Here is a 12599-nt window from a genome sequence, read left to right as displayed (position 1 = left end):
CCATTTGCTCGGAGGGTGAGCTGGTGCTTTAGTACACCAGGTCTGCCCGGTTCTTTTTGAATCACTCACAGAGCCCTGGCTCCAATAATTGGTGTACGGATTATGATAACCGACCAGATGACTGTGGATTTCAATGTTTTAATGGGTGGTCCTTGAGACCCTATCTTAATCAAACACAGGAGAATTGGCCCCGGATACAAGTTAATTCTCCTCATGACTCTCCAGAAACACCAATAAACACAACTTGTTTCTGTAGAATGGGATCTAGACCAAATGAAGTTGATCTGTCTGTGGGATTCAGCACATGCACCCATATCAGTACTGCAGTTCCCCCAAGACCTCTTAATGGGACTTACTTAAAATGTGGGAGCTGAGCATATGTCTGGTTACCAGGACTTTCGCCACGGTATGATCAGGGATCTTATGAGACCTGGACAGGGTGCTGTTATCTAGCTTTTGTGATCCCACCTTTACGAATCATAAATCATCCTCTACAGCATCCAGAGTGGAGCTCTAATTGAGCTGTATCAGAGTTTGAGGGGTTTTGGTGGCTAATATTCCCGAGATGGGGAACCGCTCGGGCGGGAACTGAAATTTGAAACTTAGCTAGTGCCCTGGAACAATTAGCAAATTGTACTGCTGATGGACTGTACGAGACTCAGGAACAAATAGGCCAGTTAACAACTGAAATGGTGGCCCTGCGTCTTGTCGCTCTCCAGAATCGTATGGCTCAAGATTTCCTGCTAGCCGAGAAAAGGGATACCTGTGCTATGATAGGGCAAGAATGTTGTACATTTGTACCAGATGTATCCTCTAATATCACCAATATCGCGGGGCATGTGAAGGAGGTAATAGAAAGAGCATTTAGCGTTTGAGCCCTCTGAGGGGGTGCTGTGAACTGTTTATGTATGTGCTGTTATGTTTGTGTGCCATTGTATGTTTGTTCTTAGTACCTGAACTGATGTACAGCGCTTTGGTCAATGTGGGTTGTTTTTAGATGTGTTATACAAATAAAATTGACTTGACTTGACTAAGAAAATAGGGGCAGATTTAGGATATGTGTGGGGCCGATTCTCCATTATGGCAGTATCATTGCGTTAATTGTTGTGATTCTGTTAATCTGTTATTGTTTCAGTCCATGTATATGCCAAATATTTGTCAATCAACCACTTTAAAAGACTGTGATTATAGTATAATCAAAGAGGGGATGTAAGGGCTCAAATTCAGCGTAGCCATGTGGGTTTTATTGCAGGGGTGTTAAAAAGGTGTAAAAGCTCCAGCTCGATTATGTTGCCAGGACATCCTGTTTATGGCTAAGGGTATCCTTTGATATGGGCAACTGGCTTTAAGGCTTTGATGGTTAGCCATCCTGTGAAGTGTTAAGAAGAACAACTTGCCATATGGACTGCCCTCTGTTCCCAAGAAAGAAGAGGTCACGATGGACACAACGGACACGGAGGTCCCGAAAGACACAAAGATTTATAGGACATTGTAAAACATGCCATATAAGGTAGCAACAGGAAATGTACTGACACATGTATTTCGGGTATAAATATGTGTAATTGTTAGCATTCGGGAAGAGAGACTACACTAGCTTCCTGAGCGTTTCTAAACGCTTCGGTTTCTAGACTCTCTCCCACCTGGGTGAGTAGAATAAAGAGGTTAAACGAATTCGGTTGTCTGCCTGTTTTTTCTAATAGGCCACAGACTACAACAGGAGAGCCAGTGGATGTAGTGTATCTGGACTTTCAGCAAGCCTTTGATAAGGTCCCTGGATATTTCTCAACCAGTAAATCCATTTTTTGTCCTGTAGAAATTGTAAAGAAGAAAATGCAAGGATATGACTTCATCTGTGAATTTCTAATCCCGATATTAAATTGCATAATTAGAACATATTGTTGGTGTCTTCCTCGTTTAGATATTTAAGTTACAACAGATATCCACAATATTAATGAGAGCTTCCCTTTGCTCCCATTAGGACACAGTTCATACAAAGACATGTACTGATGTGAAATTCTTTCCAAAATAAGTTGTCTTTCATTTTTTTTAAATGATCTCATTTACAAAATGGATATGCTGTTGCATTATTGAACTGAAGCATTTTGTTTTTGTTCTGCTCCTTTGATGTTTTTTCAGGGCAAATAATTTCCAATTAACTTTGCTCAATGTTTCCCACATTACAATTGTGGCTGCACTTTAACATGCCTCCATTGGCTGGGTATGGGTTGATCAATGAGTTGATCAAAACTGGAGAGAAGGAATGGGTGACGTTTCGGGTCAAGACCATTCTTCAGACTCGACCCGAACGTCACCCATTCCTTCTCTCCAGACATGCTGCCTGAGTTACTCCAGTTTTTGTGTCTATCTTCAGTTTAAACCAGCATCTGAGGTTCCTTCTTACACAGTTGATCAAAATTGCTGGATGAATACAAATGTTTTTCCTTCCATTTTCTTCATTAATATTTTTAAAGCATCACACGAAATATTATACTGTCCAGATGAATTAAATATATATTTAGTCCATGTCAGAATATTTAATAGAAATCAATGCAGATAAAAATATTTTAAATGGATTAAATTTCTATTCAAGGTGTTTATCTGAACTGATTGAGAGTTTTTAAATTGAACAATAAAGTCTTTTATTAGTAAACTCTGCACAAAGATGTGGCATCATAAGTATATGTTGATATACTTAACATCTATGAGAGGAATGTTATTCAAGGGGATTCTGAGGGATAAGATTTACATGCATTTGAGAAGTCAGGGATTGATTGGGGATAGTATTGTGCATGGGAAATCGTATCTCATGAATTTGGTTGAGTTTTTTGAAGAAGCAATCAAGAAGGTTGAGGAAGGAGGAGCCACAGATTTAGTCTATAGGAAGGCCTTTGATAAGGTTCCACATGATAGGCTCTGTGAAAGGTTAGATCAGATGGAATCCAGGGAGAACTGGCTAACAGGATACAGTATTGGGCTCATGGAAGGAAGAAGGTTTCAAGCTGACCAAAGTACGTCTTTCACCAAGTTGATACATCTTCCAGCTGCTGTAAATGTTTGTTTCAGTGTTCAAATCATATATTTGTCCAATATAAATAATGTGACAAATTTATATAGGGCAAATATAAAATGTCCTAGACTTAGGACTTATATAGGGCGTATGTCTCAAAATTATCACCAATGAAGTACAGCACAGACAGGTGAAGTATTAGTTCTAAAATAAAACATAGATGCTGGAAATTTGAAATTAAAAACAGAAAATGCAAAGGTACTTAACAGGTAAGGCAGCATCTGTAGAGAAAAGGTTCTCTAGTTCTGACGATGGGTCTTTGACCTGAAACATTAATTCTGTTTCTCTTTCCATAAATACTGTCTGATTTACTATTTCCAGAACTCTTTGTTTTTACGTCAGGTAATAGATTATGTCAAAAAGAATTAAAGGGGCATTCATTAGTTAGAATCTGTGAATCTGGCTAGAACTGAGGAATAAAGGATCATGAAGGACAGGTATACTAATCACAAAATGTGCTTCAAGACCATAAAAGAACAGCTAAGCACTAGGGTTTATTTCTAGATGGACAGAATGGAAAATGGGGAAGTTATGCCAAAGTTGTATTGAAACCAGTTAGACCACATAGAGTCCTGCACAATTCTGCTCATATTATATAAAATAACACAGAGGCACTAAAGAGGGTGTACAAAAGATTGTCATGAACACAAATGCAAGGTTATACATCTCAGGAAAAAAATGAATAGCTAAAAAAAGGACTGAGAGGTGATATTATTAATGTCTTTAGAAATCATGAAAGCTTTTCATTTTTCTACTTGAGGGCAAGGCATAATTAAATATAACTAATATAAGACAGACATGATCAAGTACAGGAGGGAAATCAGAAGAAAATTCTTTATCCAACAAGTAGTGAAAATGCAGAACACTCTTGCACAAGGTGTGGCTGAAATGAATAATATAAGAGATAATTAAGTGGAGGCTGGGCTAGTGCCTGATGGAGAAAGGAATAAAGGACAATGCTGGTAGAGTTAGGTGAGGAAAGTCAGGCAAGGCTCCAATGAAGCATATAAGGCTGCATGGGTTGATTGACCCAGTGACCTACCCATGTACAGTAAAACTCCGATAATCTAGCTTTCAATTGTTTGATGGTCTGGCACCTGGTTTACTCATTAGTCTGGAATGTGAGCTGGGGCCCAGAGTGCGAGCGTGGTGCACGGCAAGAGCCCGAGGCTAGACAGTGGGTCGGGCATGTTGCCGGAGCAAAGATAGTGATTCAGACATCAGGGGCAGGGCTGTCTGTGGGCATGTGGTCAGCGGAGGAGTCCAGAGTGCTGGTATATTTTCTACTATCTTTAAAGTTATCAGGTTCACCACTAAATTCCAAAAACAGGAAATAAAGTTGAAATGAAAGTGTTTTGGTGTTGGCAATATCTAGAGTCCAGAAAATCTGCTACTCTGACACTACACAAGCCTCAAGCGTGCTGGTATATCAGAGTTTGACTTTCATCCTGTCATCCCTTCTTGCATTTATAAAGTTCCTAGGCTTTTTCTTTAATTTTCTTTAATCCCTTCTTCCATTTATAAAGTATCTTTGCCTTTTCTTGAATCTGCAAGTAGTCTTTGTCTTTGTAGTTTCTTTCTGCCTTGGATATGTTTTTTTTCTCTGCTACCTTGAATGTTCCTCAAAATCTGAAGGCCTTCCACATTAAAAATGATAGATTTTCAATACTCCAGGTGCCCATCAATGTTATTTGTGGTTGCTTTAATGGATCCTTAAGGTTATTATTTCTTTCAACAGATCCCAATATGTTTATGCCTGCAGTAGCGTTTTTCCACCAGTAGATGGTGCAACTGACAGGTCAGAAGGGTCCAGAGACAAGTTGGGAGAATGGCGCCTTATGTGTCAGATGATCCAGATAGTGGAATGTAATTGGAAGTATGGTGACGTAATAAGGGTTGTACAAGGTCTATAATTTTTATTTCTGTGAGTGCGCGGGGGGAGGCATTCACAATGGGAAACCTGCTGCCCTTGTGGTCTGGCACCTGTGACTTCAAACCCACCCACATGGTTGAGATGATGAAATCATCCCACTGAGTCCAAGCCAACCATCGGTCACCTGTTCACACTTGTTCTATGTTATCCCACTTTCACATGCATTCCCTACACACCAGAGGCAAATAACCACACATTTTTGGGATGTGGGGGGAAACCGGAGCACCTGGAAAAATACAGGGAGGACATGCAAACTCTACATGGACAGCATTCGAGTTCAGGAATCAACCTGTGGTCTCTGATAATGTGAAGCAGCAACCCGAACAGCTACACCACTGTGTGTGCATCTTTTTTAGCACCCTCCTCAATTCAGGGGCAATTATGGGTGAACAAAAAAATAATGATAATACCAGTAATGCTGATGAATGAATAACATTCAAAACATTGTTGAGAATGGTCATATTCCATCTTTTTTCAGTAACTGAAAGATTCAGTGCACAAAGCAATGTCTTGTTTTTTTTAAAAACACAACTAACATAAAGAGTACTTTTTGTTTTTTGTGTCTTTTGATGTCTTACTTACCTTTCACCATACCTGTAGTTCAATCAAAAAAGCCCAACCCTTTTCTGGATGGATAATACTTATACACTCTGAGCATATGCATTTGATAAGTAATTTCCAACTTGCATCAATTGATTTCTGGGTTGCCTCATTGGGTGCTGATTTATGAGTTTGATTTTTTTCACAAAAATGTTGAGAAAAGCTGTAAATTAGAAGCACAGAATTTTATTTCAGGCAAATCTTGTGCTTAAAACATTAACAGCTATTCCCATCTGTTATCTGTGGCTTACAAATGAACAAAACTTGTGGTTAAAGCAACCGTTTGTTTGACAGTTAGAAAACATTGAAAGATTGCTTATCAAGAGAGAAACAAGGAACTGCAGATGTTAGTTCACCTAAAAAGACACAAAGTGGTGGAGTAAATCAGCGGGTCAGGCAACATCTCTGGAGAATGTGGAAAGGTGACATTTTGGGTGGGAACCCTTCGTCAGACTGCTTGTGGTGGGCGGGGAGGAGGAGAAAGCTGGAACAGAGAAGATGCAGGACAAAACTTGGTGAGTAATAGGTGAATACAGATGAGGGAGGGTTTCGGATAGGCAGACAGTTGGACAAAGGTAAGAGATGAAAAGACAAACGGTGTGAGATAAGGTTTGAAGAATTGCAAACTGAAGCCAGAGGAAGGAATATAGGTGGAAGGGGTGCGGATGGAGAGATGGATGAAATTCTATGTGTCGAAAGGAACTGCAGATGCTGGTTTAAACCAAAGAAAGACACAAAAAGCTGGAGTAATTCAGCACATTTCTGGAGGTTTCTAGGTTAATTACCGAAATTGGAGAATTTGAATGTTTTCAGCTACTCAAGTAGAATAAGAGTGCTGGTCCTCCAATTTCCATGTGGCCTCCCTCTGGCAATGGTGGAGGCTCAGGTCTGAAAGGTCAAGATGGGAGTGGGCAGGGTGTGAAAATGGTTAACAACTGGGGATCCTGTAGGTCTTGGCAGGCCAAGTCCAAGTGTTCGGCAAAATGGAAGCCTTGTCTACGCTTGGTCTCACCGAAGTAAAGGAGACCACATCGGGAATACCAGATGCTGTAAGGTTAGAGGAGGTGCACGTGAACCTCGGTCTCACTTAAAAGTACTGCTGCCGTTCCTGGATGGATGTGAGGGAGGAGGTATAGGGACACATGCTACATCTCCTGCAGTTGCAGGGAAAAGTACCTGGGATGGAGGTAGTTAGGTGACACAGAGGTTCACGTGCACCTGCTCTAACTTCATCTATGCCATCCTTTCTTTGCTTATCAAGAACATGTTTGATTTTTCTTGGTTGAAATCCCAAAGAGCATTAAAGCAATTTTTTCTTTTTTTCCCTACTTTTGACTCCAAATTTATATGTTCTGCCTTTCCTTGATTCACTCTGGTTTCTTATCAACAGTGGATGTCAGGGTAGAAACAAGGAACTGTAGATGCTGGTTTGCACAAAAGGCTGGAGTAACTCAGCAGGTCAAGCAGCATCTCTGGTGAACATGGATAGGTGACGTTTCAGATCAGGACCCTTCTTCAGACCTTTAGGGGAGGGGGTGAAAGCTGGAAGAGACGAGGGGCAGGACAATGCCTGGTAGGTAATAGGTGAATACAGACAAGGGAGAGATGGTTGGAACAAGGACTGATCTCAGGGTGCTAATGGTGGAGGCTTTAGGGATGGTACTTCACGCAAAGAGCAGGGGAAGCTAAATACCAATTCCTAACAGTCACTGTCCAAATTATGACTCCTGTAGCTATTTCCATGTAAGCACAATCTGGGCGTGAGTCTCCTTGTGAAATTAATTGAATGTCATCAAGTGAGTGCACCATAGGTATGAACTAAATTACATGCAGGAAAATATGTCTGGTCAATTCACAGATCAATTCATACTTTTTCCTATCTCTTATGTGTTAATTAATTAATCAATCACTCTAGCATCAAAAATTAACAAGTACAGATGAAGAGTCTGACCCAATTGGAAATTCAAAAATGTAAATATTTTATCTTAACTTTAAAAAAAGTTTCTTTTTACTTACTTTATTTATTCTTTATTTTTTTATATCCTTTGATTCTCTTTTTATTCTTCTCAGTGCCTTATTTGATATCGAATTTACGTTCTCTACTTCCTTTGTTCATTCTGCAATCATTTCATCCTGTTGGCTCTATTGACACACAACTAGCTTTGTGTGATTCCCAAATGACGTTTAACCTATTAAAAATAAAACAAAGTGCTGGAGTAACTCAGCGGATCAGGCAGCATCTCTGGAGGACATGGATAGGCGATGCTTTGGATTGGGACCCTTCTTCAGACTCACCTTACAGGTTGGAATCCTTCCTCAGACTCTAAATTTTATCTAACTTTAACATTAACCCTTCAACATTATCTGCTTCAACTTCATTAACTTGCCTTGGGCAAGGGAAAGTAAAGCAAACAAATGTTCCTTCTAGATCTGCAACAGCAAAATCTAGGTAACTGAAATCAAATACTTTCAATTTAATAGCCGCATCTCAATAACCGTGAATTAATCACATTTTGCAAATTATAGCACTGGATTGTAGGAACATAACAATGGGTTGAATACTAAATCTATTTTTAACTTGTTACCCATCATACTGACTCCACGGGATGAACAGCACCTCTGATAACAAAAAATAATTTCAGAAAGGATATGACAGCACGATTGAGTTCACAGGAGATCCATGAGGATATCGCCAGGAATAGAGGTATAACTTCTTTGTCAGGTCTGTCTGGTCAAGCTTGTCACTGGAAAGAGTGCAGAGAAAATTGCCAGGACTTGAGGGTCTGAGCTATAGGGAGAGGTTGAGCAGGCCAGGACTCTATTCCTTGGAGCACAGGTAGATGAGAGGTGATCTTGCAGAAGGGTACAAAATCATGAGAGGAATTGAATGGGTAAACGCACAGTCTCTTGCCCAGAGTAGGGAAATCAGGAACCAGAGAACATAGGTTTAAGGTGAGGGGGGAAAGATTTAATAGGAACCTGAGGGGTAACTTTCTTACACAAAGGGTGGTGGGTATATGGAATGAGCTGCCAAAGGAGGTAGTTGAGGCAGGTACTATCGCAACTTTGAAGAAACATTGAGACAGGTACATGGATAGGATAGGTTTAGAGGGATATGGGCCAAATGCAGGCAGGTGGGACTAGTGTAGATGGGACATGTTGGTCAGTGTGGGGCAAGTTGGGCCTGTTTCCATGCTGAATGACTACATATAATTATTTAATGTTGTAATACAAAGAGATGCATTTATGCCATTGCCAGTCCTTTTGGAAAGAACTACCTAATTATCCAATTGTATTGCCCATATTTTCTCTTCCAGTATTTATCAAAAACCTCTTGGAAATTATTAGTGAATCTTCTTCCACCTTCTCTTTACATAGACTGTTCCAGATCAAAACATATTTACTTCTTTTCACTTCTGCCTCTTCTTCCATCCATCCACATCTTTTGGACCACGTGGACTTATTTTCGCTAATTGTGTTTTGCATTACTGTCTAGTTTATACCTTTTTTGGTCTTTTTACTGTCTTGCGGAATTTATGTATAATTTATAACATTTAAAAGACATTTGGACATGGATAGGGAAGGTTTAGAGGCATATGGGCCAAATGCGGGTAAATGGGACAACTTTAGAAGGGGCACCTTTGTCAGCGTAGTGGACGTTTGAAGAAGGGCTTGTTTCCTTGCCATATGATTCTATGTATAATTTATATTTTTGTGTGTTGTCTGAGTCCATGTGTCTGTGATGCTGCAGTGAGCAAAATTTTAATTGTACCGGTGTCCAACTGTATTTGTGCACATGACAATAAACTCGATTTGACTCTCAATCAAATTAATTCAATCAATCCATTAATCTTTGCTGATATGCAGGGAGCAACCTCAGCCTTACTAACATAAGTGTGTACACTATTAAAACAAATTAATTCAAGTAAACCTCCTCTACACGATCTCTAAAATCCTGCCATCATTCCTGTGGTGTATCCATTACAAAGATTAGAAACTCCTCAATATTTTACAAACTCCTTCATCTCATTCTATCACCGATGATTTATGCAGATCAAGTCTCTAGTTCTGTCCATGTGTGCACCTGCCATGGAAGTGCAATTATTGGCCTACCTTGCCTCACCTCAGCCTCGAATCATTGAATTCATCTAATTTGATTTCTACTCTGTATCTCAGTGCAAGGGCTGAGTCACAAAAATTTAGTCAGAAAACATTGAAACACCTGAAAATTTCAGAGGGGATCTTTTCTAGGCATGAATGAAGAGAACTGGAGGCTGCATCTGCACAAACCTTTGGTGACAGCATGAGTCGAAGCAGCTTGAAAAAAACAGAGGGCATTACCTAACATATTGCTGTAATTTAGCAAAAGACCAGCAGAAGTCCTGGAGACTCAAACGGCGGCACAGTGGCGCAGCGGTAGAGTTACTGCCTTACAGCGCCAGAGACCCGGGTTCGATCCTGATGATGGGTGCTGTCTATATAGAGTTTGTAACCGTGTGGATTCTCTCTGGGTGCTCCGGTTTCCTCCCACATTCCAAAGACATGCAGGTTTGTAGGTTAATTGGCTTGTGTAAATTGTCCCTAGTGTGTAGGATAGAACTAATGTATGGGTTCCTCAGGAGAGAAGGAATGGTTGACGTCACCCATTCCTTTTCTCCTGAGATGCTGCCTGGCCTGCTGAGTTACTCCAGCATTTTGTGAAATAAATACCTTCGATTTATACCAGCATCTGCAGTTAGTTTCTTACACTAGTGTATGGGTGATCGATGGGCCGAAGGGTCTGTTGCCAAGCTGTATATCTAAACTGAGAGGCCCCATCGATCCCGATTCTTTAGAGATGCTATTAGTCTCCAGCAAAGTTACAGTGGGTTTTGGGGAACATCTGCAGAAATTGTGCTCCTCTCTAATCAAAACGACTTGTTCGGATCAGCATCATTTTTCTTGCTTCCTTAATAGACATCAGTGAACTAGTTGGGATGATGAAAATATTGGCACCATAATATAACCATTCTGCTGTACAGCACTAGCTGCCAGCAGGTGGCCAGGTGCACCAGTATATAAGAAACACTGCAATAGTAACAACGTTGGCTATCACTGAGCACCCTGTTGCCATGACCAAATGAAGGGCTGAAACTATCAAAGCATTGCTATGCTTAAACCTGACATTCCACTCACATGATTTTCTGATTAACAATAGTCATTTATTTGTCACATACACATAAATGTGTAGTGAAATGAAAAATTACCCGCAGTTCAACAATAAGACCAATAAGAATAATCAATAAAAAATGCAATAACACATACAATCATAAACTAACACCAAACAAAAGAAACATCCATCGCAGTGAGTCTCCTCCAATCCCCTCCTCACTGTGATGGAAGGCCAGAATGTCTTTTCTCTTCCCTGCCGTCTTCTCCCACGGTCAGGCTGTTGGAGTTGCCACGTCGGGGCGGTCGGGGCTCCCGACATTGAAGCCCCCGCCGGGCTTCAGATGGCATAAGCATGCTCATTTTCCACACCTCGGTTACTAGAATATCTTGCCAGGTTTCAGAAGTTTCCTTTATAACAGTGGAGATTTAATTGAGGAGCATAAAACAGGAAGACCTGCCCGGCATGTCAAAGAAAACCAACCTAAAATGTCTTTCCAAATGAAGCAGTGATTCACTTGCACTTCTTCCATTCTAGTATCGGTGTTCACAATGTGGTCTCCTCACCACTGAAGAAGTCAAATGCAGATTGTACTCAGTCTGCAGGGGTGATCCTGAACTTCCGTTGCCTGCCTGTCACCAGGGCCGTTTTTACAGCATTATGGGCCCCCGGGCAAAGCAGTGTACTGGGGCCCCTACCGTTACTCTCCCCCACCCCCCTTTCCCTACCAGCCCCCTGTCGTGCCGGCGAAAAGCACTTACCCGAAAAGCACTTAGCGATGGACTTAGGGTGCTACATTGTTGCGAAAAGCACTTACAGATGCTGTGAGAAGCACTTAGTGACCGAAAATGTTGCGAAAAAAGCACTTATTGAACCTACATTTTTAAAGTAGTATTTATTTATTGCAAGTCACTTAACATACACAGATCAGCATGGGGCCCCCATGCTCGTGGGCCCCCGGGCAAGTGCCCATCAGGCCCATGCGTTAAGACGGCCCTGCCTGTCACTGTAGATGCCGGGGCGAGAGCTGCTTTACATCCTCGTCATCCACCCTGGGTAGTTCTACAGAACTGGCAAAATTTGCAGCAAAGTTTCAACTACAGTACTCTGAAGCACCAATTGCCACATTTGATTGTTGTAGTTGACATACGAAAGAAGACTGTAGATGCCCATCCCACTCTGACCTGTTGGTCTGTACTTTTATAATGAGGCCTGACACAAGCTTGAAGAACGGTATCTTCTGCCAAGGCACTTTGCAGCCTCCTGAACTCAATATTGAATTCCCCAACTTCAGGTAACTTGCTTTCTCTGTCTATATCAGTCACCCACTATGATCATCTGAATTTGATGATTTCTGAAGAAAGGTTTCAATCCAAAATGTCACCTATTCCTTTTCTCCAGAGATGCTGCCTGATCTGCTGAGTTACTCAGGTTATGATAATGACTCAGGCGACACAAAGAACTGCAGATGCGAGAATCTTGATCAAGACACAAACTATGGTTTACGATAATGGTTTAACTTATTTGTTATTTTTTAATTTTCTCTTGGGCATATCGTCCTGCTCTGTAATTCACAACTCCTACACCACACCTCCTACAATCTTCTGTCTATGTTCTCACTCCCTCAATGCTCCTCTTCACCCATTGACCAGATAACTTTGAAGGCAGGAGTGTCACAGCTGGTGGAGCGCCAGAGTCCCAGGTTATTCTTGCTATGGAGGGCGTGCAGCGTAGGTTCACTAGATTAATTCCCGGAATGGCGGGACTGTCGTATGTTGAAAGGCTGGAGCGATTGGGCTTGTATACACTGGAATTTAGAAGGATGAGGGGGGATCTTATTGAAACATATA

At 41.1% G+C, this 12599-nt stretch overlaps 1 protein-coding gene across 2 annotated transcripts in view; it reads right to left on the bottom strand.

Annotated features, from left to right (window-relative positions):
- Window positions 1-12599, bottom strand: part of znf319b (zinc finger protein 319b) — a 41658-nt gene that overhangs the window by 27982 nt on the left and 1077 nt on the right. Inside the window, exons 2-3 of one of the 2 annotated variants that reach the window (XM_078400494.1) lie at window positions 7617-7789; window positions 5583-5763 (exon numbers count right to left, since the gene is read on the bottom strand). The gene's annotated coding sequence lies outside the window, so the exon portion shown is untranslated. Of the gene's footprint in view, window positions 1-5582; window positions 5764-7616; window positions 7924-12599 lie in introns of those variants that run through there. The other variant, XM_078400493.1, reaches the window with a different exon arrangement.

This window comes from Rhinoraja longicauda, chromosome 6, assembly GCF_053455715.1.
Source record: "Rhinoraja longicauda isolate Sanriku21f chromosome 6, sRhiLon1.1, whole genome shotgun sequence".
NCBI classification, from domain to species: Eukaryota; Metazoa; Chordata; class Chondrichthyes; order Rajiformes; family Arhynchobatidae; genus Rhinoraja; species Rhinoraja longicauda.
This window is presented reverse-complemented; position numbering and strand designations above follow the sequence as displayed.